The sequence below is a fragment of the Pseudophryne corroboree genome, chromosome 8, assembly GCF_028390025.1.
Source record: "Pseudophryne corroboree isolate aPseCor3 chromosome 8, aPseCor3.hap2, whole genome shotgun sequence".
Classification (NCBI taxonomy): domain Eukaryota; kingdom Metazoa; phylum Chordata; class Amphibia; order Anura; family Myobatrachidae; genus Pseudophryne; species Pseudophryne corroboree.
This window is the reverse complement of record NC_086451.1, coordinates 387365285-387390875: the sequence shown is the minus strand read 5'-3', so window position 1 is coordinate 387390875 and position 25591 is coordinate 387365285. Positions and strand designations below refer to the sequence as shown.

At 47.9% G+C, this 25591-nt stretch overlaps 2 protein-coding genes across 7 annotated transcripts in view; one reads left to right on the top strand and one right to left on the bottom strand.

Moving 5' to 3' along the window:
• The window catches only part of C8H19orf47 (chromosome 8 C19orf47 homolog), a 46054-nt gene extending 36645 nt beyond the window's left edge, over positions 1-9409 (bottom strand). The window contains exon 1 of one of the 2 annotated variants that reach the window (XM_063937679.1): positions 9308-9409. The gene's annotated coding sequence lies outside the window, so the exon portion shown is untranslated. The remainder of the gene's footprint in view (positions 1-9307) is intronic. The other variant, XM_063937680.1, reaches the window with a different exon arrangement.
• An 88-nt stretch (positions 9410-9497) lies between these two features.
• Positions 9498-25591, top strand: part of PLD3 (phospholipase D family member 3) — a 53989-nt gene continuing 37895 nt past the window's right edge. The window contains exon 1 of one of the 5 annotated variants that reach the window (XM_063937675.1): positions 9498-9630. The gene's annotated coding sequence lies outside the window, so the exon portion shown is untranslated. Of the gene's footprint in view, positions 9631-9686; positions 9708-9729; positions 9898-10873; positions 10958-12928; positions 13016-25591 lie in introns of those variants that run through there. The other 4 variants (XM_063937678.1, XM_063937676.1, XM_063937677.1 and 1 more) reach the window with 4 other exon arrangements.

The window sequence follows — 25591 nt, the reverse complement described above, 5'->3', positions numbered from 1 at the left end:
TCTTAAAGATGGCTCCTTAACAATATAACCCGAATTTGTTAACAATAACTATGTACAGTATTGCAGATAATCCGCACTTGGGATGGGCGCCCAGCATCCACTACGGACTCCGAGAAATAGAATTATCGGTAAGTAAATTCTTATTTTCTCTATCGTCCTAAGTGGATGCTGGGGTTCCTGAAAGGACCATGGGGATTATACCAAAGCTCCCAAACGGGCGGGAGAGTGCGGATGACTCTGCAGCACCGAATGAGAGAATTCCAAGTCCTCTTTTGCCAGGGTATCAAATTTGTAGAATTTTACAAACGTGTTTTCCCCCGACCACGTAGCTGCTCGACAGAATTGTAATGCCGAGACCCCTCGGGCAGCCGCCCAAGATGAGCCCACCTTCCTTGTGGAATGGGCCTTAACAGATTTAGGCTGTGGCAGGCCTGCCACAGAATGAGCAAGTTGAATTGTGTTACAAATCCAACGAGCAATCGTCTGCTTAGAAGCAGGGGCACCCAACTTGTTGGGTGCATATAGTATCAACAGCGAGTCAGATTTTCTGACTTCAGCCGTCCTTGAAATGTATATTTTTAAGGCTCTGACAACGTCCAACAACTTGGAGTCCTCCAAGTCGCCAGTGGCCGCAGGCACCACAATAGGTTGGTTCAGGTGAAACGCTGATACCACCTTAGGGAGAAAATGCGGACGAGTCCTCAGTTCTGCCCTATCCGAATGGAAGATTAGATAAGGGCTTTTATAAGATAAAGCCGCCAATTTAGATACTCTCCTGGCGGAAGCCAGGGCCAGTAACATAGTCACTTTCCATGTGAGATATTTAAAATCCACCTTTTTCAATGGTTCAAACCAATGGGATTTGAGGAAATCTAAAACTACATTTAGATCCCACGGTGCCACCGGAGGCACCACAGGAGGCTGTATATGCAGTACTCCTTTAACAAAAGTCTGTACCTCAGGAACTGAGGCCAATTCTTTTTGGAAGAATATTGACAGGGCCTAAATTTGAACCTTAATAGATCTCAATTTGAGACCCATAGACAATCCTGATTGTAGGAAATGTAGGAAACGACCCAGTTGAAATTCCTCCGTCGGAACACTCCGATCCTCGCACCACGCGACATATTTTCGCCAAATGCGGTGATAATGTTTCGCGGTGACTTCCTTCCTTGCCTTAATCAAGGTAGGAATGACTTCTTCTGGAATGCCTTTCCCTTTTAGGATCTGGCGTTCAACCGCCATGCCGTCAAACGCAGCCGCGGTAAGTCTTGAAAGAGACAGGGACCCTGTTGTAGCAGGTCCCTTCTCAGAAGTAGAGGGCACGGGTCGTCCGTGACCAACTCTTGAAGTTCCGGGTACCAAGTCCTTCTTGGCCAATCCGGAGCCACTAGTATTGTTCTTACTCCTCCTCACCGTATAATCTTCAATACCTTTGGTATGAGAGGCAGAGGAGGAAACACATATACTGATTTGTACACCCAAGGTGTTACCAGTGCGTCCACAGCTATTGCCTGTGGATCTCTTGACCTGGCGCAATACTTGTCCAGTTTCTTGTTGAGGCGAGACGCCATCATGTCTACCATTGGTCTTTCCCAACAGTTTATTAGCATGTGGAAGACTTCTGGATGAAGACCCCCCTCTCCCGGGTGAATATCGTGTCTGCTGAGGAAGTCTGCTTCCCAGTTGTCCACGCCCGGGAAGAACACTGCTGACAGTGCTATTACGTGATTCTCCGCCCAGCGAAGAATCTTGGCAGCTTCTGCCATTGCACTCCTGCTTCTTGTGCCGCCCTGTCTGTTTACATGGGCGACCGCCGTGATGTTGTCCGACTGAATCAACACCGGTTTTCCTTGCAGGAGTGGTTCCGCCTGGCTTAGAGCATTTTAGATTGCTCTTAGTACCAGAATGTTTATGTGAAGAGACTTTTCCAGGTTCGTCCATACCCCCTGGAAGTTTCTTCCTTGTGTGACTGCTCCCCAACCTCTCAGGCTGGCGTCCGTGGTCACCAGGATCAAATCCTGTATGCCGAATCTGCGGCCCTCCAATAGATGAGCCTTTTGCAACCACCACAGAAGATATACCCTTGTCCTTGGCGACAGGGTTATTCGCAGGTGCATCTGAGGATGCGACCCTGACCATTTGTCCAACAGATCCCTTTGGAAAATTCTTGCATGGAATCTGCCGAATGGAATTGCTTCGTAAAAAGCCACCATTTTTCCCAGGACTCTTGTGCATTGATGTACAGACACCTTTCCTGGTTTTAGGAGGTTCCTGACAGGTCGGATAACTCCTTGGCTTTTTCCTCGGGAAGAAAAACCTTTTTCTGAACCGTGTCCAGAATCATCCCTAGGAACAGCAGACGTATCGTCGGAAAACAGCTGCGATTCTTGGAATATTTAGAATCCAGTCGTGCCGTCGAAGAACTACTTTAGATAGTGCTCTTCCGACCTCCAACTGTTCTCTGGAACTTGCCCTTTTTAGGTCGTGCAAGTAAGGGATAATTTAGATGCCTTTTTTCTTTGAAGAAACATCTTTTCGGCCATTACCTTGGTAAAAAGGCCCGGGGTGCCGTGGATAATTCAAACGGCATCGTCTGAAACTGATATTGACAGTTCTGTACCACGAACCAGAGGTACCCTTGATGAGAAGGACAAAATTTGGACATGGAGGTAATCCTTGATGTCCAGGGACACCATATAGTCCCCTTTTTTCCGGTTCGCTATCACTGCTCTGAGTGACTTTATCTCGATTTGAACCTTTTATGTAAGTGTTCAAAACATTTTAGATTTAGACTATGTGTCACCAAGCCGTCTGGCTTCAGTACCACAATATAGTGTGGAAAAATAATACCCTTTTCCTTGTCGTAGGAGGGGTACTTTGATTATCACCTGCTGGATATACAGCTTGTGAATTGTTTCCAATGCTGCCTCCCTGTCGGAGGGAGCCGTTGGTAAAGCAGACTTCAGGAACCTGCGAGGAGAAGATGTCTCGACTCTCCAATCTTTACCCCTGGGATAATACTCGTACGATCTAGGGGTCAACTTGCGAGTGATCCCACTGCGCCCTGAGACTCTTGAGACTACCCCCCCACCTTGAGTCCGCTTGCACGGCCCCAGCGTCATGCTGAGGACTTGGCAGACGCGGTGGAGGGCTTCTTTTCCTGGGAAAGGGCTGCCTGCTGCAGTCTACTTCCCTTACCTCTATGTCTGGGCAGATATGACTGGCCTTTTGCCTGCATGCCCTCATGGGAAAGGAAAGATTGAGGCTGAAAAGACGGTGTCTTTTTTAGCTGAGATGTAACTTGGGGTAAAAAAGGTTGGATTTCCCAGCTGTTGCTGTGGTCCCCAGGTCCGATGGACCGACCCCCAAATAACTCCTTCCCTTTATACAGCAATACTTCCATCTGCCGTATGGGATCTGTATCACCTGACCACTGTCGTGTCCCTGACATCTTCTGGGAGATATGGACAACGCACTTATCTTGATGCCAGAGAGCAAATATCCCTCTGTGCATCTCACATACATATATATAGAATGCATCCTATTAAATGCTCTACATGAATAAAATATTTTCAGTCAGGGAATCCGACCAAGCCAACCCAGCACTGCATCTCCAGGCTGATGGCGATCGCTGGTCGCAGTATAACCACCGTATGTGTGTATATACTTTTTAGGATATTTTTCCAGCTTCCTATCAGCTGGCTCCTTGAGGGCGGCCGTATCTGGAGACGGTAACGCCACTTGATAAGCGTGTGAGCGCCTTATCACCCTAAGGGGTGTTTCCCAACGTACCCTAATTTCTGGCGGGAAAGGGTATAACGCCAATATTTGCTATCGGGGTAACCCTACGCATCATCACACACTTCATTTTATTTTATCTGATTCAGGAAAAACTACAGGTAGTTTTTTCCACTCCCACATAATACCCTTTCTTGTGGTACTTGTAGTATCAGAAACACGTAACACCTCCTTCATTGCCCTTAACGTGTGGCCCTAATGAGAAATACGTTTGTTTATTCACCGTCGACACTGTATTCAGTGTCCGTGTCTGTGTCTGTGTCGACCGACTGAGGTAAATGGGCGTTTTTAAAACCCCTGACGGTGTTTCTGAGACGCCTGGACCGGTCCTAATAGATTGTCGGCCGTCTCATGTCGTCAACCGACCTTGCAGCGTGTTGACATTCTCACGTAATTCTCTAAATAAGCCATCCATTCCGGTGTCGACTCCCTAGAGAGTGACATCACCATTACAGGCAATTTCTCCGCCTCCTCACCAACATCGTCCTCATACATGTCGACACACACGTGCCGACACACAGCACACACACCGGGAATGCTCTGACAGAGGACAGGACCCACTAGCCCTTTGGGGAGACAGAGGGAGAGTCTGCCAGCACACACCAAAAACGCTATAATTATATAGGGACAACCTTATATAAGTGTTTCTCCCTTATAGCATCTTTTATATATATACAATATCGCCAAAATCAGTGCCCCCCCTCTCTGTTTTAACCCTGTTTCTGTAGTGCAGTGCAGGGGAGAGCCTGGGAGCCTTCTCTCCAGCTTTTCTGTGAGAGAAAATGGCGCTGTGTGCTGAGGAGATAGGCCCCGCCCCTTTTACGGCGGGCTCGTCTCCCGCTATTTTTGAAGTTAGGCAGGGGTTAAATATCTCCATATAGCCTCTGTGGGCTATATGTGAGGTATTTTTTGCCTCTAATAAGGTTTTTATTTGCCTCTCAGAGCGCCCCCCCCAGCGCTCTGCACCCTCAGTGACTGTTGTGTGAAGTGTGCTGAGAGGAAAATGGCGCACAGCTGCAGTGCTGTGCGCTACCTTTATGAAGACTCAGGAGTCTTCAGCCGCCGATTTTGGACCTCTTCTCTCTTCAGCGTCTGCAAGGGGGCCGGCGGCGCGGCTCCGGTGACCATCCAGGCTGTACCTGTGATCGTCCCTCTGGAGCTAGTGTCCAGTAGCCAAGCAGCAAATCCACTCTGCACGCAGGTGAGTTCACTACTTCTCCCCTAAGTCCCTCGTTGCAGTGATCCTGTTGCCAGCAGGACTCACTGTAAAGTAAAAAACCTAAGCTAAACTTTCTCTAAGCAGCTCTTTAGGAGAGCCACCTAGATTGCACCCTTCTCGTTCGGGCACAAAATCTAACTGGAGTCTGGAGGAGGGTCATGGGGGGAGGAGCCAGTGCACACCACCTGATCTGGTAAAAGCTTTACTTTTTTGTGCCCTGTCTCCTGCGGAGCCGCTATTCCCCATGGTCCTTTCAGGAACCCCAGCATCCACTTAGGACGATAGAGAAAATAAAAAACCTAACAAATACTTTTCTTTCTAGGAAGCTCAGGAGAGCCCCTAGAGTGCATCCAGCTCTGGCCGGGCACAGATTCTAACTGAGGTCTGGAGGAGGGGCATAGAGGGAGGAGCCAGTGCACACCAGATATAGTACCTAATCTTTTCTTTAGAGTGCCCAGTCTCCTGCGGAGCCCGTCTATTCCCCATGGTCCTTACGGAGTACCCAGCATCCACTAGGACGTCAGAGAAATACTTAGCCCCTGCAGGCTTTCTGCCTGTCAACAATACAGAGAAGGATGGAGCAAGGCGAGTCCAACAATCTCTACTGCGCTGACATTGGAAATGCCAACCCAGTCTATAGTCCAACAACACCACCCAGCCAATGATAGTGTGCAGGAGTAAGGGAGCAGCGTCACACATGCTAGGGAGCTCTGGGGATTAGGACACTGCACCCAAGCTTGTTTTGAAAACTGGAGTTCTGGATTGAGCCTTCATCTAAGTGACATTATGTACATTACTAGGCATATGTCAGACACAGAAGAGTACCAGTGTTCAGCATTATGAAATTCATAGGGGCTCATTCACAAGTCAACCACACTGCATGCTTAGAAATGAATGAGGATCTTCACCTATATTCAAAGCAGGCCACACCTCCCTATGGGATACATATGTTACACCAGCAGAGAGGATGACAGTTGTCAGTATACCGACAGAGGCATCCCGTCTGCTGGAATCCCTGCAGCGAGTCCGCTCGACGCGCTTCAGGCCCGATGGCTCGCTTTGTTTGCCACAGGTTATATACACACTCTGTTGGTGGCGTGGACCCACTAACTGAATGGGAATAACCTGCGTCGGTCAGGATTCCGGGCATCTGTATTTCGCCAGCTGTCGAGATTCCAGTGTTGGCCTTCTGATCGACGGGATCCCGACAGCCGGTATATGACCTGCATCGCCTCCCTATACATCCACTTGTGACAGCAGCCATCATCAGGCAATTACAACAGCCCTAACATTGGTACAAACTATGAGAAATCAGACAGCTCTGTGTATGCAGAACTCTAGACTGCAAATCCTCCTACACGCCCACACTCAGAATACTTAGCCTTATGTGCATGTTGACATGCAACCGAGATGCACAGGGCTGAATGGCCCATATTTGCTGAACAGTGGGTATGCTCAGCTGCACGCACCGTGCCAAAGGTCACAAGACCCATCTGCAAGTTGTGTGCAAATCTGAATCAGCCCACATTCCTCCTGGGTGTAGGAGTGTGTATATAGGCTAGCCATAATATCCACCTATGATTTACACAGGTACTGTGGCTGATAAAAACTAGGTGAAATGCAGACTTGCATTTAGCCAGCCACAGAACCTGTGTAATTCATACCAGTCTCAGATTAAAGGGATATTATGGCAACACTTATTTATAGGTCATTTTTTGATTGTGAGGTTATTGCTATTGGTTGTATTAATATTATCATCTTTTATGTACCACAAGGTGTATGAAGCGCAGCACAAGAGACAGACATAAAAGCAAACATACAACACGCATCATACAATGGATGTAGATATGTACATATATTTATTAATTGCTCCTGCTGGTACATGCAGTAAACACTACTGTCTTTCTGTGTGCATGTATGTGCAGTAATGTTATATGTACAGAGTAATTGCTCCTGTATGTATGTGCAGTAACATATGTAGAGTAATTGCTCCTACATGTATGTGCAGTAATGTATATGTACACGGACACAGAGTGACTGCTCCTGTATGTATGTGCAGTAATGTATATATACACGGAGTGACGGCTCCTGTATGTATAGTAACATATGTACACGGAGTGACTGCTCCTGTATGTATGTGCAGTAACATATGTACAAGGAGTGATTGCTCCTGTATGTATGTGCAGTAATGTATATGTACGCGGAGTGACTGCTCCTGTATGTATGTGCAGTAATGTATATATACACGGAGTGATTGCTCCTGTATGTATGTGCAGTAACATATGTAGAGTAATTGCTCCTGTATGTATGTGCAGTAATGTATATGTACACGGACACAGAGTGACTGCTCCTGTATGTATGTGCAGTAATGTATATATACACGGAGTGACGGCTCCTGTATGTATAGTAACATATGTACACGGAGTGACTGCTCCTGTATGTATGTGCAGTAACATATGTACACGGAGTGATTGCTCCTGTATGTATGTGCAGTAATGTATATATACACGGAGTGATTGCTCCTGTATGTATGTGCAGTAACATATGTAGAGTAATTGCTCCTGCATGTATGTGCAGTAATGTATATGTACACGGACACAGAGTGACTGCTCATGTATGTATGTGCAGTAATGTATATATACACGGAGTGACGGCTCCTGTATGTATATTAACATATGTACACGGAGTGACTGCTCCTGTATGTATGTGCAGTAACATATGTACACGGAGTGATTGCTCCTGTATGTATGTGCAGTAATGTATATGTACGCGGAGTGACTGCTCCTGTATGTATGTGCAGTAATGTATATATACACGGAGTGATTGCTCCTGTATGTATGTGCAGTAACATATGTAGAGTAATTGCTCCTGTATGTATGTGCAGTAATGTATATATACACGGACACAGAGTGACTGCTCCTGTATGTATGTGCAGTAATGTATATATACACGGAGTGACGGCTCCTGTATGTATGTGCAGTAAACATATGTACACAGAGTGACTGCTCCTGTATGTATAGTAACATATGTACACGGAGTCCCTGCTCCTGTATGTATGTGCAGTAACATATGTACACGGAGTGATTGCTCCTGTATGTATGTGCAGTAATGTATATATACACGGAGTGATTGCTCCTGTATGTATGTGCAGTAACATATGTTTACAGAGTGATTGCTCCTGTATGTATGTGCAGTAACATATGTACACGGAGTGACTGCTCCTGTATGTATATGCAGTAATGTATATCTACACGGAGTGACGGCTCCTGTATGTATATGCAGTAACATATGTACACAGAGTGATTGCTCCTGTATGTATAGTAACATATGTACACGGATTGACTGCTCCTGTATGTATGTGCAGTAACATATGTACACGAAGTGATTGCTCTTGTATGTATGTGCAGTAACATATGTACACGGAGTGATTGCTCCTGTATGTATATGCAGTAATGTATATGTACACGGAGTGATTGCTCCTGTATGTATGTGCAGTAACATATGTACACGGAGTGATTGCTCCTGTATGTATGTGCAGTAATGTATATGTACACGGAGTGATTGCTCATGTATGTAGATGTACACAGAGTGACTACTCCGGTATGTACAGTAATGTATATGTACACGGAGTGACGGCTCCTGTATGTATGTGCAGTAACATATGTACACGGAGTGATTGCTCCTGCATGTATGTGCAGTAATGTATATTTACACGGAGTGATTGCTCATGTATGTATGTATGTATGTATGTATGTATGTATATGTACAGAGTGACTACTCCTGTATGTACAGTAATGTATATGTACACGGAGTGATTGCTCCTGTATGTGCACTAACATATGTACACAGAGTGACTCCTCCGGTATGTACAGTAATGTATATGTGCACGGAGTGATTGCTCATGTATATATATGTACACAGAGTGACTACTCCTGTATGTACAGTAATGTATATGTACACGGAGTGACGGCTCCTGTATGTATGTGCAGTAACATATGTACACGGAGTAATTGCTCCAGTATGTATGTGCAGTAATGTATATGTACACTAAGTGATTGCTCATGTATGTATGTATATGTACACAGAGTGACTACTCCTGTATGTACAGTAATGTATATGTACACGGAGTGATTGCTCATGTATATATATATGTACACAGAGTGACTACTCCGGTATGTACAGTAATGTTTATGTACACGGAGTGACGACTCCTCCTGTATGTAAGTGAGTAGACGCACGTAGCAGTATAGTGAGAGCGGCTACACACAAGGGCACTACCAATCTCACCTCCTCACTCCCTAGCCGCTCCGTCAGGGCTCCTCTTCTTCCTGTGTGCTTTCTCTCTCGGACCCCACGTCCCCCACCCCTGGCCAATCAGCTAACGCTCTCCTCCATACCCTGTCCTGCTGATTGGATAGAGTCCCCGCGTCACGCCTCCCTGTGCCGCAGGGTGTGTCGGGAGTTGTAGTTCCCGCCTCTCTTTCGGCCGCTCCCGCCGGTTGACGTCATGCAGGGCGCAGAAGGGAATCCCTGTATATTCCGGGACGTAAACACGGCGCCATCTTCTTCCTTTCACACAGCTATTCCCGCCCCTCTCCGGGCGTGCTCAGGTCAGCCCCCTCCTCCTGGTCGGGTGTCCTCTGTGTAATGTAGATGTACACTCTCAGCTCCAGTGTGGGTTACACGTGTATGTGCTCTCCCAATGGCCTGCTGTACACACATAATTGGTGATCACTCTTCATGATGCTGGGACTTGTAGTGCCACAATATATTGAAACTTCTTTTCTTCCTCGCACATGCTCTGGCGGTCAGGGTTCTGTCTGCCTTGGTGTATGCTTGCGCACAGGCTTAAGGTTACAGCAGCAGATAGGGATAATGTAAGTTACCATGGTGGCATAAGTGCAGGAGGTGCAGGCAGAATCTGGGGCAAGGCACAATGCTGCCCCTGATGTACATTGGTGCAGATATCAGAAGTGACTTTGTGCCTTGCAATGTGCTTATGTTCCTAATGCTAATGCAGGTTAGCGAAAGCGGAATTCTCTGTTTATGCAGATCATATACCGGAGGGTGTGTTTGGCACAGTGCAACCCTGCTGGAAATCTGCAGATATTATGTATATCAAGGCGTAAGGGCTATTTCACATGCTGCGGTTGTGGCCAGACGGGAACAAGCCAGATGGCTTTTTGCCGTGCCGGTATTCTAATGAATAATATAAGGCACAGGTTCTCAAACTCGGTCCTCAGGACCCCACACGGTGCATGTTTTGCAGGTCTCCTCACAGAATCACAAGTGAAATAATTAGCTCCACCTGTGGACCTTTTAAAATGTGTCAGTGAGTAATTAATACATCTGTGCACTTGCTGGGTTATCTGCAAAACATGCACTGTGTGGGGTCCTGAGGACCGAGTTTGAGAACCACTGATACAAGGTGTAGGGTCCTTTCACACAGCATGGCCCCGGCCCGGCTGCTGGGTTGCAGCCGGAAATATCCACTGAATAGGCCGGCTGCCGTGCTGTCCTTGTAGGCAGTGGACTGAGTGTGTGAATGGGCGCTTTCACGCACATCAAGTTTTTTTTGCAGCTGCTGCGCATACGCACAGCATTAAACACGGCTCATAGTCGTTGTGTGTGAAAGACACTGCCGGATAGCAAAAAGCCAGACAAAGTTTGTCCGGCTTTTTGCCATCCGATGAAAAGCGGTGTGTGTGAAACCTTAAGGCTGCAGTAATTTTTCACGTCCATCAGTTAAAGTAGGGAGCACATTATTGCATCTACGTTTATAGTACGCAAGTTATAGGGAAACAAAATTCTGTTCATCACGCAGGTGCCACTTGGCTTTACCCACCTGTCATTTTGGCTATCGCTATGTTCTCATGGACCCTATGCACTGTCCCCCAGCCACATGAATATCTGCACTGCTTGCTTGCATATTTTGTGGTAGGTAAATGTAATTTGATGGAACCTTTTCTATGTACTCCACATATTTTGTTACTCTTTTTAATTTGCTACTAAGGCAGTAAGCGGTTATTTAGGTAGGGATAATTAATGGGTGCCCGATGTGGCAATTAATTTGATGCTTCGATCGGGCTTATGCTAGCAGCCTCCTCGGGTGGTGAGCAGAAATGTGTGAATAGTCCAGCTATTGGCACTCCAAATGGCACTTTTCTACGTCGAGCCCATCCGTTTAGACAGGTTTAGCAGCTTTGCTTGGCTAAACCTGGTGCTTCTGAGCTCAACAAGTGCGATTACTCATGGGTGGCCAAAACAATTGAATTGCTCCATAGGTTTCCCATTAATTATCACCACCAAAAAAACTATTGAATTGCTCCTTGTGAATCATATGCTCAAAACCGTGATTCTTCGTAAGATTTCCGCTAAAATAAGATTTCTCTATTGAGATGAGCAAGAGTAGAAAATCTTGACTATTGGAAGGGGCATGGGTCATTGGGTCGACATGCATTAGGTCAACAGAGTCATTAGGTCGACATGTACTAGGTCAAAAGGTCGACATGAGGTTTGTTTTTATTTACTTTTTTTGGTGTCGTTTTCTTCGTAAAGTTCCAGGGAACCCTAATTAGTGCACCTTGTTTGCTCGCCATACTTCGGGCAAGGTGCCTCGCTCCGCTACCGCTGCGATCGGCACAGGTTACCGTTCCCAATTGTAGTCCACGTGGATCGTAAAGTATGAAAAAGTCCAAAAATTGGAAAAAAATGTGAAAAACTCATGTCGACCTTTTGAACTGTCGACCTAATGACCCTGTTGACCTAATGCATGTTGACCTAAGTGGTGTCGACCTAATGACTGTATCCCATTGGAAGGGTCTTACCCCTAGTTATCGCTTACAGGGGGTAATGCCGACCTGATCGCTCACTAGCTGTTTTTTGCAGTCCTGCGTTCGCATACTCGCCGCCCACCAGGGAGTGTATTTTAGCTGTGCAAGTGTGCGATCGCATGTGAAGCCGAGCGGTACAAACGAACTTGTGCAGTTTCTGAGTAGCCCAGTACTTACGGGCCCTAGACACTCGGCGATCCGCCGCCAAGCTGCCCGACGGCGGATACGGGAGACCCAGCGGCGTGGGGGGAAGTTGACGGGGGGAGTGAAGTTTCTTCTCTCCCCCGGCTCCATAGCAGGGCATGCTAATATGGACGAGATTGTCCATTTTGGACTGCATGCGTAAGCAACCCGGAACCAACGATTAACGAGCGCGGGGCCACGCATCGTTAATCATTGGTGCCTACACACTGCACGATATGAACGAGTTTTCATTAATGAATGAGAACGTTCATATCGTGCAGTGAGATCTGTAAGTGTGTAGGGCCCATTACTCAGCTGCTGCAATCACTTCAGCCTGTCTGGGGCCTGAATTGACATCAGACACCCGCCCTGCAAACGCTTTGGAACACCTGTTTTTCCAAACCTCCCAGAAAACGGTCAGTTGCCACCCGCAAACGCCTTCTTCCTGTCAATCACCTTGCGATCGCCCGTGCGAATGGGTTCTTCGCACAAACCCATCGCAGAGCAACAAACCGCTTTGTACCAGCGCCTGCACATTGCGGTGCATGCGCAGTTCCGACCTGATCGCAGCGATGCAAAAAATGCTAGCGAGCGATCAGGTCTGAATTAGGCCCATAGATTGGTGTGTAACAAATGCAGCCCTGCCAGTGCCAGCATTGCACATTTCCGCAGTGTGATAATGTTCAGTTCTTGTTTTTTCTTTTTGTAATTGCAAAAAACATTAGTCTCATGTAAGTAGTTGATGTTAAGAAATTTAGCCTAGGCTAGTGCAACTGAATAATCGACGTGCAAATGGAGTTCCTTTGTCTGAGGTGAGTGTGACACTGACATGCATAAACATGTATTACCCAAGCTGAGTGTTCCCTCCTACTCGCTGAAGACTCCCCCTTCCTTTGTGTGTACACTGGGTCGGCTCAGTCAGCTGCTCCTTATTCTACAGATAGTGGCGTACACAAGAGCACTTCCTTGTGTCTGCTGGGTATGTATGCCTGATATAAAATAACACCTACATTCTCTGGACACTGTACTGTTTGGTTACTGTCTTTTGGCTTAGTTGCTCTATTAAATGTTGGGAATTGCTACCAACGTGTTCACAGAAACATCAGCTTTCTATAATGTGTAAAACTGCATCACAGCTGACGTGCACTATATAGAGTCCATTACTTTTCCTGCTTCTCCAGCAACTTTAGTATGGTTTGCCTTAATCAGTTTGCCGGTGTGATTGTCCCGGGTTTTCACCCCTCACTAATTTATCTTCATAGTTTTGTTTCTGAATGTTACGGAGTAGAGTTGTTTGTTCAGGACTCATTTCTCATGATCTGTATGTACAGCTAGAAACCTGTTGCTAAATTTCAGTGATATCAATTGTCTGTATAGGCAAAGGAAGAGCTGAAATAAATGTCCTATGCCTTCTGAACCTGAATAGTGGGGTACATGTGGACAAACAGTGGAAGCAGGCATGAACCAGGTTCATATTATAAGGGTGGTGTTACACTGGCCCTTTAAATACCACCTGTAAAGTGCAGTGTCTGATCATTCCTGCCTGAAACCACTTGTTTCACCATGGAATAGAAAGAGGATGTCACACAAATGCTTTTTAATCACTTGTGTGATTCCGAAAACTCACCGGTTACTTGGACAAGTTCTCAGTGCTCTTCTCTAATTCAGATCCATTATATTTCATCAGACTGTATCATACAGCGTTTTGATGCTCATTACAAGCTGTGACCTGTAAAGGGTTCTGTGCTTTTCCATCTGTGATAACACTGAAATATTGGAGCAGAAGAACAGCTGACGCTGGAAAGCATCCATGTGCCTTTACCACTTGTATGTAAATTGGTACATTAAAGGAAGAGTTACGTTCCGTGTGATGTACATATTGACCAGATATGATAGTGACGACATCACATCTATATGGGGTGCAAGGGAAAAACTGCAATTCCGTCAGACGCGATGTGCCGTTCCAAATTGAATTCTTGCCGTTATATCTAATTATTATTTTTGTTTGAATTAATGGCTTATAGAGCATAGCTATGTCATACAGATAATACGTTTTGAGAAAGGAATTAGCACTCTGTGTCCCAGCAACCCTTGTAACTGAGATATGTCCCTTTATGTTGCAATTATACGAGACTGCTGCATATCCGCAAATGCATATGTACGGTGTGCCTTTCTCGGGCAGGCATTATAATATGATTGGTATTTTTTAATTACTTTACATTTTGCTAGCCTAGTTCTGAAGTTTCAATTTCAAGACTAATTGCTAGATGTGGAAAAATGTAGTGCTTTAGATTGTCAGGGTAATTGTTCTAGTTACACCTATATCCATATGTGTTACGCCCTGAAAGTATTCATTCAGTCACCTTACATAATCTCATTGCTGTGTAAATATGGCAGCCACATATTTGTAAAGGGCACCGTACACTACAACGATATGTCTGAGGCTGAAGTCGGAGGCGATTTCCCTTGAACTCTCCCGGGAGCTTCCCGGGAGTGGTTCCTTACTATTCCTATACGATTTGGTACATTTTGTATGCGATCCCAGCCATGCCTGTGGCAACCGACATATCACCAGTGCAGCACTAACGATCTAGGGGAGCCGATCCGACCCTCACGGGAACGCGCATCGGATTGGATTGGATGAACATCCAAAATGCCAGATTTCATCCGATATATCGGGCCGAATGCCCAAAATTGGATGAAATCGGGCATTATCGTTCTAGTGTATGGGGCCCTTTAGGATTATAAACCTTTGTGTTATTGTAGAGTGAACAGAGGGAATATAGGCACACTAACATTTAAAGGGGTACTACACCTTATTAGTCTGCTCAGTAAAACATAGTTGGGTATCCTGTAAGTCAAACACATTTTGGCATTGTAGTAACATACGTAGATTCATGTCTGCTTCTGAGGGTAACGGTTGTGGGGCTGAACACACTGTCGGTGTTGCTGTAGCCACAAATCCCTATGAGGAGAATATAGCAGCTGTGGGCTCTGGTTCTGGGGGCCCCTTGCCCCCCAGTGGGACAGTGGCAACGGAGGTATAATGACCCACCGTGGGCCGCTTTTTCCACGCTTCTACACACGGTAGTTAATAAACTAACACCCCCTATGGGACCCCCTATGCCGGTACAACCGTATGTGGTCCCTGCAGCTAACCCGCCTTGGGCGGACGATTTATCTGCTCAATTGAAGAAGTTGAACCAGTCCCTGACTACTAAAAAGTCTGACCCTCGCTCGCCCAAGCCCAAGGGGTCCTCTAAGCGAGCTCTTATCTCCTCACAATCCACTGCTGTCACTGACACCTCGTCGGATGAAGACAGCACTTACACTGACCCCACAGATTCTGACTCAGATACTGCTGATGGGGAGGGTAGTTCACATGTGGATGTTCCTGATCTTTTGGAGGCTATTAAGCTGATTTTACAGATTACAGATGATCCCGAGCCATCCGTTCCTCCTAAGAAACCAGTTAGGTTCAAGCGTCAGAAGGTGGTTAAACAAGTTTTACCTCACTCTGACCACCTAGTGGATATACGTCAGGAACCCTGGGAAAACCCGGGTAAGAAGTTTGTGCCTCAAAAGAAGATGCTGGCTCGCTATCCCCTCGCACCCAGGGACGGATCTAGACTTTTCTTTTAGGGGGGGCGGTTTACTGTTTAATCTTAACTCCTCCCCTCTCCAGTCCCAACTCCTCCCATCCTCCTCTCTCAATTCTGACTGAACTTTTTGAGTGAGACTAAGATAGAGCTTTGTGATTGTTCTATGTACATGTGACTGTGCTGAGGGGTAATTGTATTTATTAGCCACCAGCAAGTGAGGGGCAAATGCTCTAACTCTTGCTCTCCTGGCTCCTCTGTGCTGCTGTGGTATGGGCTGCAGCACATCATTCTGCCTCAGGCTCTCCCCGGAGAGCTCTCTTCTGCTCAAAAGTGGCCGTGGCTATGACTGTGTTAGGGGGGGGGGGGCGGTCGCCCCCTTCGCCCCCCCCCCCCCTAAATCCGGCCCTGCTCGCACCAGAGCTGTCTAAAAATTGGGAAAAGTCTCCTCCAGTAGACTCACATGTGGCTAGGATGGTGGTTTCCTCAGCTCTACCTGTCACTACCGTCATGTCTCTAAAAGAGCCTACGGATAAACGTGTGGAGGGTTGTCTGAAAGCGATTTACACCCTTACGGGTGCTGCACAAAGGCCCACTATTGCAGCAACATGGGCTGCATGGGCTTTGTTGTTAGAAGCTGAAATCTCTTCTGACCATGCTAGACAATGCTTGTCATATATTGTCACAGTTTCTCGCTATATTAAAGAGGCGCCTTCTGATGCCGGTATCCTAGCAGCCGAGGCCTCTACTACGTCAGTCCTGGCTCGCCGGATATTGTGGCGGAGATCCTGGTCTGCGGATCTGGACTCTAGAAAAACCCTGGAGTTACTCCCTTTCAAGGGAGATATTCTGTTTGGGGAGGACTTATATAAGATAGTGGCTGACTTGGGTACTGCCTGTCTGCCAAGTACCACTCCTTCTGTGTCGAAGGCTAAAGGTACTTCCTTTCGCCCCTTTCGTCTTTCAGGTAAAGCAAAAGGTCAGGCGTACAACAAGCAGGCCCGCACTTCCAAACCTGGTAAGCCAAAGCCCATGAGAGCCTGGGCGGCCCGTTAGCCAGCTTCCAAGACCGATAAGCCTGCCGCATGACGGGGCGGGCCTCCCCCTGGGGGATCCCAGGGTGGGGGGCTGGCTTCTAGGGTATACCCAGGAATGGTTGAAGACCAGTTCAGATGCCTGGGTACGGGAAGTCGTCACTCGAGGTTACGCCATAGCCTTCAAAAACCGACCCCCTCAACGATTTTGCCGGACAGACGTCCCGTTGGACCAGACAAAGGCAAACACTCTACATTCGGTGGTACAGACCCTCCTGGATACAGGAGTCGTAGTACAGGTGCCTCTTGCTCAAAGGGGCCGGGGGTACTATTCTCCGCTGTTTCTAGTCCCGAAACCGAATGGGTCCTCCCGGCCCATTCTCAACCTCAAGGCATTGAACAGGTTTGTGAAGATTTCCAAGTTCCGTATGGAAACCCTTTGCTCTATAGTTCTGGCCTTGGAACCTGGGGACTACATGGTCTCCCTGGATATACAGGATGCTTACCTGCATATTCCTATAGCAGCGTCACATCACCAATACCTGAGGTTTGCTATTGGCAACCTCCATTACCAGTTTCGGGCGTTACCTTTTGGTTTAACTACGGCACCGCGAGTCTTCACCAAAGTTATGGCGGTGATGACGGTGGTGCTCCGCCGTCAAGGGGTCAGGATACTGCCGTATCTGGACGACTTGTTAATCCTGGCAAATTCCCCAGAACTTCTCCTACGTCATCTGGATATGACGGTCCGGTTTCTACAAGCCCACGGGTGGCTCATCAACTGGAAGAAATCTTCCCTGGTCCCTGCTCAGAGCATGGTGCACCTGGGAGCGCTATTGGACACTCATAACCAGAGGTTGTTCTTGTCTTAGGAGAAAGTCCTGAAGCTTCAGTACCGGATTCGTGTCGATACATTCGGCAATGCAGGTGCTGGGCCACATGGTGGAGTTTGCTCAGTTCCATTCTCGCCCCCTCCAGAAGCTAATTCTTGACAAGTGGGACGGCCTGCCTCACCGGATCAGGTCTCGCATGATCTCATTGACTCCGGAGGTTCGTCTGTCGCTGTTCTGGTGGCTCCAGAACCAACAATTGTGCAGGGGCCGTCCCTTCTGGATATCCAACTGGGTCCTGTTGACGACGGATGCCAGTCTAAGAGGTTGGGGCGCGGTGCTGGAGCAACACTCCCTTCAGGGTCGGTGGACCAAGGAGGAGTCCCTCCTCTCAATCAACATTCTGGAATTGCGGGTGGTCTTCAATGCATTGAACCTAGCCCAGCATTTAATTCAGAACCGTCCTGTTCAAGTACAGTCTCACGGATTCTACATTGGGCGGAACGCCATCTACCGGCCATATCGACAATAGTCATTCCGGGAGTCCTGAATTGGGAAGCGGACTTTCTCAGTCGTCAGGACGTACATGCCAGCGAGTGGGGCCTCCATCCAGAAGTGTTGCAACTCCTAGTGGAAAAGTGGAGCATTCCAGACGTGGATCTGATGGCGTCTCGACACAATCACAAGGTTCCGGTCTTCGGACTAAGGACAAGGGATCCTCAAGCAGCATTTGTGGATGCGCTGGCGGTGCCATGGAGGTTTCTGCTGCCGTACATGTTCCCTCCGGTGTCACTCCTGCCCAGGGTAATTCGGAAGTTCAAGCAAGAAAAAGGAATTCTGCTTCTCATAGCTCCAGCTTGGCCCAGACGGCACTGGTACTCAGACCTGCAAGGCCTATCGTCAGAGCGTCCAATTCTACTTCCACAACGCCCAGACCTCCTCGTTCAGGGCCCCTGTGTCTACCAGGACCTAGCCCGGCTGTCGTGGCTCTTGAAGCTTCCGTCTTAAGGGCTAAAGGGTTTTCTGAGGCGGTCATTCAAACTATGTTGCGGGCCCGGAAACCGGCTTCGGCTCGGATTTACTATAGGGTCTGGCATTCTTACTTTGTTTGGTGCGCATCTAACGATTATGACGCTTCCAAGTTTAGTATAGCCAAGTTGTTGGCTTTTCTTCAGCAGGGCCTGGACTTAGGCCTGCGTCTGGCCTCCCTCAAGGTTCAAATATCTGCCTTGTCGGTGTGGTTTCAGAGAAAAATTGCGACCTTATCTGATGTGCATACCTTTACTCAGGGTGTGTTGCGTATCCAACCACCCTATGTCCCGCCTGTGGCTCTTTGGGACTTGTCGGTGGTTTTGGAGGCATTACAAGAGTCTCCGTTTGAACCTCTTGGTTCAGCTGATCTTAAGTGGCTTTCTCTTAAGGTGGTGTTTCTGCTGGCTATTGCCTCAGCTAGAAGAGTGTCGGATTTGGGTGCCTTGTCCTGTAGTTCCCCATATCTGATATTTCACCGTGACCGGGCGGTTCTTAGGACTCGTCCTGGATACTTACCGAAGGTGGTTTCTTCGTTCCACCTTAACCAGGAGATTGTGGTTCCGGCACTTGTTTCTCCTGATCTCTCTCCCAAAGAGCGGTCTTTGGATGTGGTACGGGCTCTCCGTATCTATGTGAAGAGAACTGCTTCTATTATGAAATCTGATTCTCTCTTTGTGCTGTTTGGATTTCACAAACGGGGCTGGCCTGCTCACAAGCAAACTTTGGCCAGATAGATTAGAATGGTGATTGCACATGCTTATGTGAGGGCTGGCCTCTCGGCTCCAGCTCACATTACGGCCCATTCTACTCGGTCTGTGGGACCTTCTTGGACGGCCCACCGTGGTGCGACCCTTGAACAATTGTGCAAGGCAGCTACGTGGTCATCTGTGAACACGTTCATAAGGTTCTATGCCTCCGATACCGCCGCTTCCCATGATGCTTCCTTTGGATGCAGGGTTCTTGTGCCCGCTACAGTGCGTCCCCTCCCATAAGGAACTGCTTTAGGACATCCCCTATGTCTATCCTTGTGGAGCCCAGTGTACCCCGCAGCAGAAAACGAGTTTTATGGTAAGAACTTACCTTTGTTAAAACTCTTTCTGCGAGGTACACTGGGCTCCACCAGGCGCCCACCCTGACGCACTTAGCTTCTTTGGGTTGGTATGGCATTAGCTGCTGACACTTCTCTTGTTGTGAGAGTGTGGTGTATGTGGCTACTAACCGTTGTCGTCTCTTTTCCTGCTACTGCATTGGGCTGGTTAACTAAAAACTGAGCTCCTGTGCTGGGAGGCGGGGTTATAGAGGAGGCGGCGCTATGCATTCTGGGAACAGTCAAAGCTTTTGAGCCTGTTGGTGCCTCGGATCAAGATCCTACTCTACACCCCTATGTCTGTCTTTGTGGAGCCCAGTGTACCTCGCAGAAAGAGTTTTAACAAAGGTAAGTTCTTACCATAAAACTGTTTTTTTGCTCACACTCTCTGATGTGCAAGCAGAAATCCTCGGGCTTTGGGGCTGGTCTTACGTTATTAGGGACGCCATAATTGCAGTGTGCCTGGCACTTAGCACGGAAGACGCTGTTTAATGCGTCTAATCTCGTGCATTTTGGTGCTTAAACGTGTCCGTCATGATGGGAATTAATTACACAGCTCCCGGCACTTACCCTGGGTGCTAAATTCCCATTCCCCCCTATATTCATTATGCTTGCAGCTTGTTCCCGCAGTTCTCTTCCACTAAAGTAGAACTTTATAACATTACTGACGCTTTTCATTGACTTATTAGTCTCCTTTATTTTAAAAGTGCCAGCTTACTACATAGCACTATGCGTTGAGACCTCCGGAACTGTTCTGGCGGCACTCACAGGTAATGAAATCCGCACCTAAGAGTTGTGGGGAACTATTGATGGGTAAGGTAGCGGGGCTGACCATTGTAGTTGGTGATGGGGTGTACTGTACACCAGTGGCGTGTGGTGAGGTCAGTGGCTGGTGAGGTACTACAGCCATAATGTCCGCCGAATCCTGCCGATGACCCCTACTGCTGCCGAGCCAATGCCCGCTACTGCCTCTGTGCCGATGCCCGCTGCCACCGCCAATGGCTTACAAACTCGCCCACCATCAACTGACCTAGCCCTCCGCCACTAATTTGCATCTCAGTTCGATGCCGCCAATGCCCGCTGCCTGCCTACTTGTGATATATTGTACATTTTTACAGAAAAATAAAATAAAAATTAGTGTTTGGGACTGGGAAGGGAGTGGGAGGAGGACATGAATGCAATTTTGTTGTCCAGGGCTTCCATTAACTTAATGGAGAAGGGTCTGAATGGATAAAAAAACAAAAAAAACAAATACGTGAGGTCCCCCCTCCTAAGTATAACCAGCCTTGAGCAGGTCCTGGTTGTTTAAATACTGGGAAAAAAATTGGACAGGGGTTCCTCGTATTTAGATAACCAGCACCGGGCTCTTAGTCCGGTCCTGGTTCCAAAAATACGGGGGACAAAAGATGTAGGGGTCCCCCGTATTTTTAAAACCAGCATCGGGCTCCACTAGCCAGGGACATAATGCCACAGTCGGGGGACACATTTATGTAGGTCCCTGCGGACTTGGCATTGCCCCCCCCCAACTAGTCACCCCTTGCCGGGGTTCCCTGGAGGAGTGGGGACCCCTTAAATCAAGGCCCCCCCCCCTCCAGGCACCCAAGGACCAGGGGTGAAGCCCGAGGCTGTCCACAGCACCCCTGGGCGGTGGGTGTCGGGCTGATAGCCATAAGTGTGTAAAAAAAGAATATTGTTTTTTGTTGTGGAACTACAAGGCCCAGCAAGCCTCCCCCGCTTGCTGGTACTTGGAGAACCTCAAGTACCAGCATGCGGGGAAATAACGGGCCCACTGGTACCTGTAGTTCTACAGAAGAAAAACCCCAAATAAAAACACAACACACACACCGTGAAAGTAAAAATTTATTAAAAACACACTTACACACTCACACATACTTACCTACATCCCACGCCGGTCACGTCCACTTGTCCATGTAGAATCCAATAGGGGTACCTGTAAAAATGAGAGAGAGATTACATACCTACATCCCACGCCGAGAATCACGTCCACTTGTCCATGTAAAATCAAATAGGGGTACCTGTAAAATTGAAAATTATACTTACAAACAAAGTAATCCACAGGAGGAGAGAGAGAGAGAGAGAGAGAGAAATGAATGAATATTATGCACTCACTGACACGGGAGGATGTTAGCACAGACAGGGGGAGTGCTGCTGCTGGCTGGGAGGACGGAGCAGGCGCCGGAGTAGGAACGAGGGGGGATTCCTATTCCTACCCGGCCACCGCACACACGCGCCACGCTGGAGGAGGAATGAGGGGGGGTCCTACAGGCCTCCAGCGCCGCCTGTGGGTGATTGGACACAGGGCCGGTTCTAGACCTTGTGGAGCCCAGGGCGTGGCTTCTTCATAGGGAAGGGGCTTGGCCACAGTTATCTCCTTGTACTTGTACCCCCCTGTAGCAGTGCCCCCAGTAGTTGTGACCCCTGTAGCTTTGCCCCCTCTAGCTGTGCCCCCAGTAGCTGTGCCCCGAGTTGTTGTTCCCCCTGTAGCTGTGCCCCCAGCAGTTGTGACCCCTATAGTTGTGCCAGTGCCCCCAGTATCTGTCAGTGCCCCCAGTTGCTGTGCCTCCTAGCTGTGCCCCGAGTAGTTGTGCCCCCAGCAGTTGTGACCCCTGTAGTTGTGCCAGTGCCTCCAGTAGTTGTGCCCCTGTATCTGTGTCAGTGCCCCCAGTAGTTGTGCCCCCTAGCTGTGCCAATGCCCCAAACACACACATAAAAAATAAAAAAAAAATACACACACAATACTTACCGCTCCTGCTGCGCTGTCCTCAGTCTCCGTCCGCCGGCTCCTCTCTGCTATGGGAGAGACGTCATGATGTCTCTCCCATAGTATCGCCGCTCAGACACTATGGGTCAGTTATGACCTCTAGTGTCAGTCAGTGACGCCGGCTGCAGCGGGCGCCCACACAGCCCACGGCGCCTGCTGCAGCCGGGGGGGAAAAGGTATGCGGCTCACTACTGATATGCGGCTTGCTACTGATTGGACAGCGGATCCAGCACTGGATCCGCTGGGCCAATCACGTCTGGGGGACTGACAGGGGCATGCATTCATCGGGGCTGAATGCACGCCCCTGTCATTGAGGCACCAGTATAGGTGCCGCTTCCCCATGCTTTTTCAATGGGCTTTCACAGCCCATTGCTTCGTCCTGCCTGCCTCCCGCTGCCCGGACTTTAATGTTAGCAGCGGGAGGCACCTCTCCCGCTGCCTCCAACCCTCAGATGCAGCCACATACACAGGGGGGAAATGATTAAAATAATAAATGAAGATATTTATCACATTCTCTGTGTTATAAATATCTTATTATTTTAATAATTATGACAGGGGAGGCACTGCCTCCCCTGACTGCACGTCCCTGCTGTACACAGTAGTATCCTCATGGGACTTGTGCACTGTATCTCTTTACATTTCTATATTTACCCAGCTGCAGCCTTTCTTATATGATCTGTGTTGGTACAGAGAGCTCAGTGTGAGGTGTAAGTATAGGTACATGCTCCTGGGTGCATCTGACCTTGTTAGTGGTCATCCTTCTTACAAGTGTTAGAAAGATGTTCTCATGGACACTTTACTGTTTGGCAGGAGACTCTGTAAGTGGGGGAGCATTTGTAAACATTGGACACATTCCCTAACATGACTGAGCACTGGGTGTGATAAATAAAATGTATTGTGCGCTGCTCAGAGTGGACAATAAAGCTATATTACACTGTATACAGACAAAGGACATTGCACCTCCCAACCTGGTCCTGCCACTGGCCATGATCATAGAATATAGGGGGTAATTCCAAGTTGATCGCAGCAGGATTTTTGTTAGCAATTGGGCAAAACCATGTGCACTGCAGGGGAGGCAGATATAACATGTGCAGAGAGAGTTAGATTTGGGTGGGGTGTGTTCAATCTGCAATCTAATTTGCAGTGTAAAAATAAAGCAGCCAGTATTTACCCTGCACAGAAACAAAATAACCCACCAAAATCTAACTCTTTCTGCACATGTTATATCTGTCTCCCCTGCAGTGCACATGGTTTTGCCCAATTGCTAAAAAAAATCCTGCTGCGATCAACTTGGAGTTACCCCCATAGTCATACTACACTCTATACAGACATAGGGCACTACACCCCCAACGGGATCCGTTCGGGATCCCAGCAGGTGGAATACCAACGCTGGAATCTCAACTGCACTTGGGGGGGGGCTGTGTTATGTTTAGGGGGGGTTAGCTTTAGGCACCTCCAGAGAGAGAGAGGGTTAGAGTTAGGCTGCTGGGGTGGGGTTTAGGTTGCTCCAAATTTTAAACCTCGATATAGCATATATTGTTTCGAGTTTAACATATGTTCCCTTTGGAACATTGGGGGTGATTCCGAGTTGTTCGCTCGCTAGCAGACTTTAGCAGCATTGCACACGCTAGGCCGCCGCCCTCTGGTAGTGTATCTTAGCTTAGCAGAATTGCGAACGAAAGATTAGCAGAACTGCGAATAGAAATTTCTTAGCAGTTTCTGAGTAGCTCGAGACTTACTCTTACACTGCGATCAGCTCAGCCCGTTTCGTTCCTGGTTTGACGTCACAAACACGCCCTGCGTTCGCCCAGCCACTCCCCCGTTTCTCCAGCCACTACTGCGTTTTGCAACTCGAACGCCTGCGTTTTTCCGCACACTCCCATAAAACGGACAGTTTCCGCCCAGAAACACCCACTTCCTGTCAATCACACTACGATCAGCACAGCGATGAAAAAGCTTCGTTATGCCGTGAGTAAAATACCTAACTTTTGTGTAAAATAACTATGCGCATGCGCTCTGCGAACCTTGCGCAGTAAGCGACTAATCGCAGTATAGCGAAAATTGGCAACGAGCAAACAACTCGAAATGACCCCCATTATCTGATTCGTCTACCTTTATAAAATAGCCTGTCTTATAGAGGGAGTTGTAATGGCGGAATCTGTCAACACCTTTAAGAATGGGTTAGATAAATTCCTAATGGATAAGGATATCCAGGGGTATGGTGCATAGTCATGCATTATAGTTACTATAAATAGGGATAAAATGCAACGGCTGACAGCAGCATCAGTCAGAAATTTTAGTCAAATCATCATGCATAGGAGACCACAAATAGGTTGAACTCGATGGACAATTGTCTTTTTTTTCAACCTCCGATACTGTGTTACTATGTATAGAACACTGCACCCCCAACCTGAGCATGACCGGAGCACTGGTCATATGTGCTACCACTGTAGGGAAGCTTTACCTACAGCCAGTCATGTAGAGCTATCCTCTGTGTACTGTTTGTGGAATGATTGGATATCTTTTCTGCTGACCTACACCTTGTATTGCAGTATTGCATCTGAGTATTGGGAAACTTTGTACAATGTGACAGAACCAGTGTGACAAGTGCTTAAATCAGCTGCTGACAGTGCAGCCACTGCTTCCGTATTCCAGGATCCAGACATCCTACACAGTGCCCAACAAACCCATACAAAAGGCTTTAGCAGTCTCTGTGGGATCCGGACTGAAAGTCGACAATAACTAGGTCGACAATGTCTAGGTCGACCACTATTGGTCGACAGTAACTAGGTCGACAGAGTGTCTAGGTCGACAGGGTCTTTAGGTCGACATGAGTTTTCCACAATTTTTTCCCTTTTTTTGAACCTTTTCATACTTAACGATCCACGTGGACTACGATTGGAACGGTAATCTGTGCCGAGCGAAGGCACCATGCCCGAAGCATGGCGAGCGAAGCGGTGCACTAATTGGGGTTCCCGGTCACTCTACGAAGAAAACGACACCAAAATAACGTTAAAAACTCATGTCGACCTTTTGACCTGTCGACCTAGAACATGTCGACCTAAAGACCCTGTCAACCTAGACACCCTGTCGACCTAGTTACTGTCGACCAATAGTGGTCGACCTAGTTACTGTCGACTTTCAATACCACACCCGTCTCTGTAGTGTATAGACTGGAGCTTGGGCCTTAC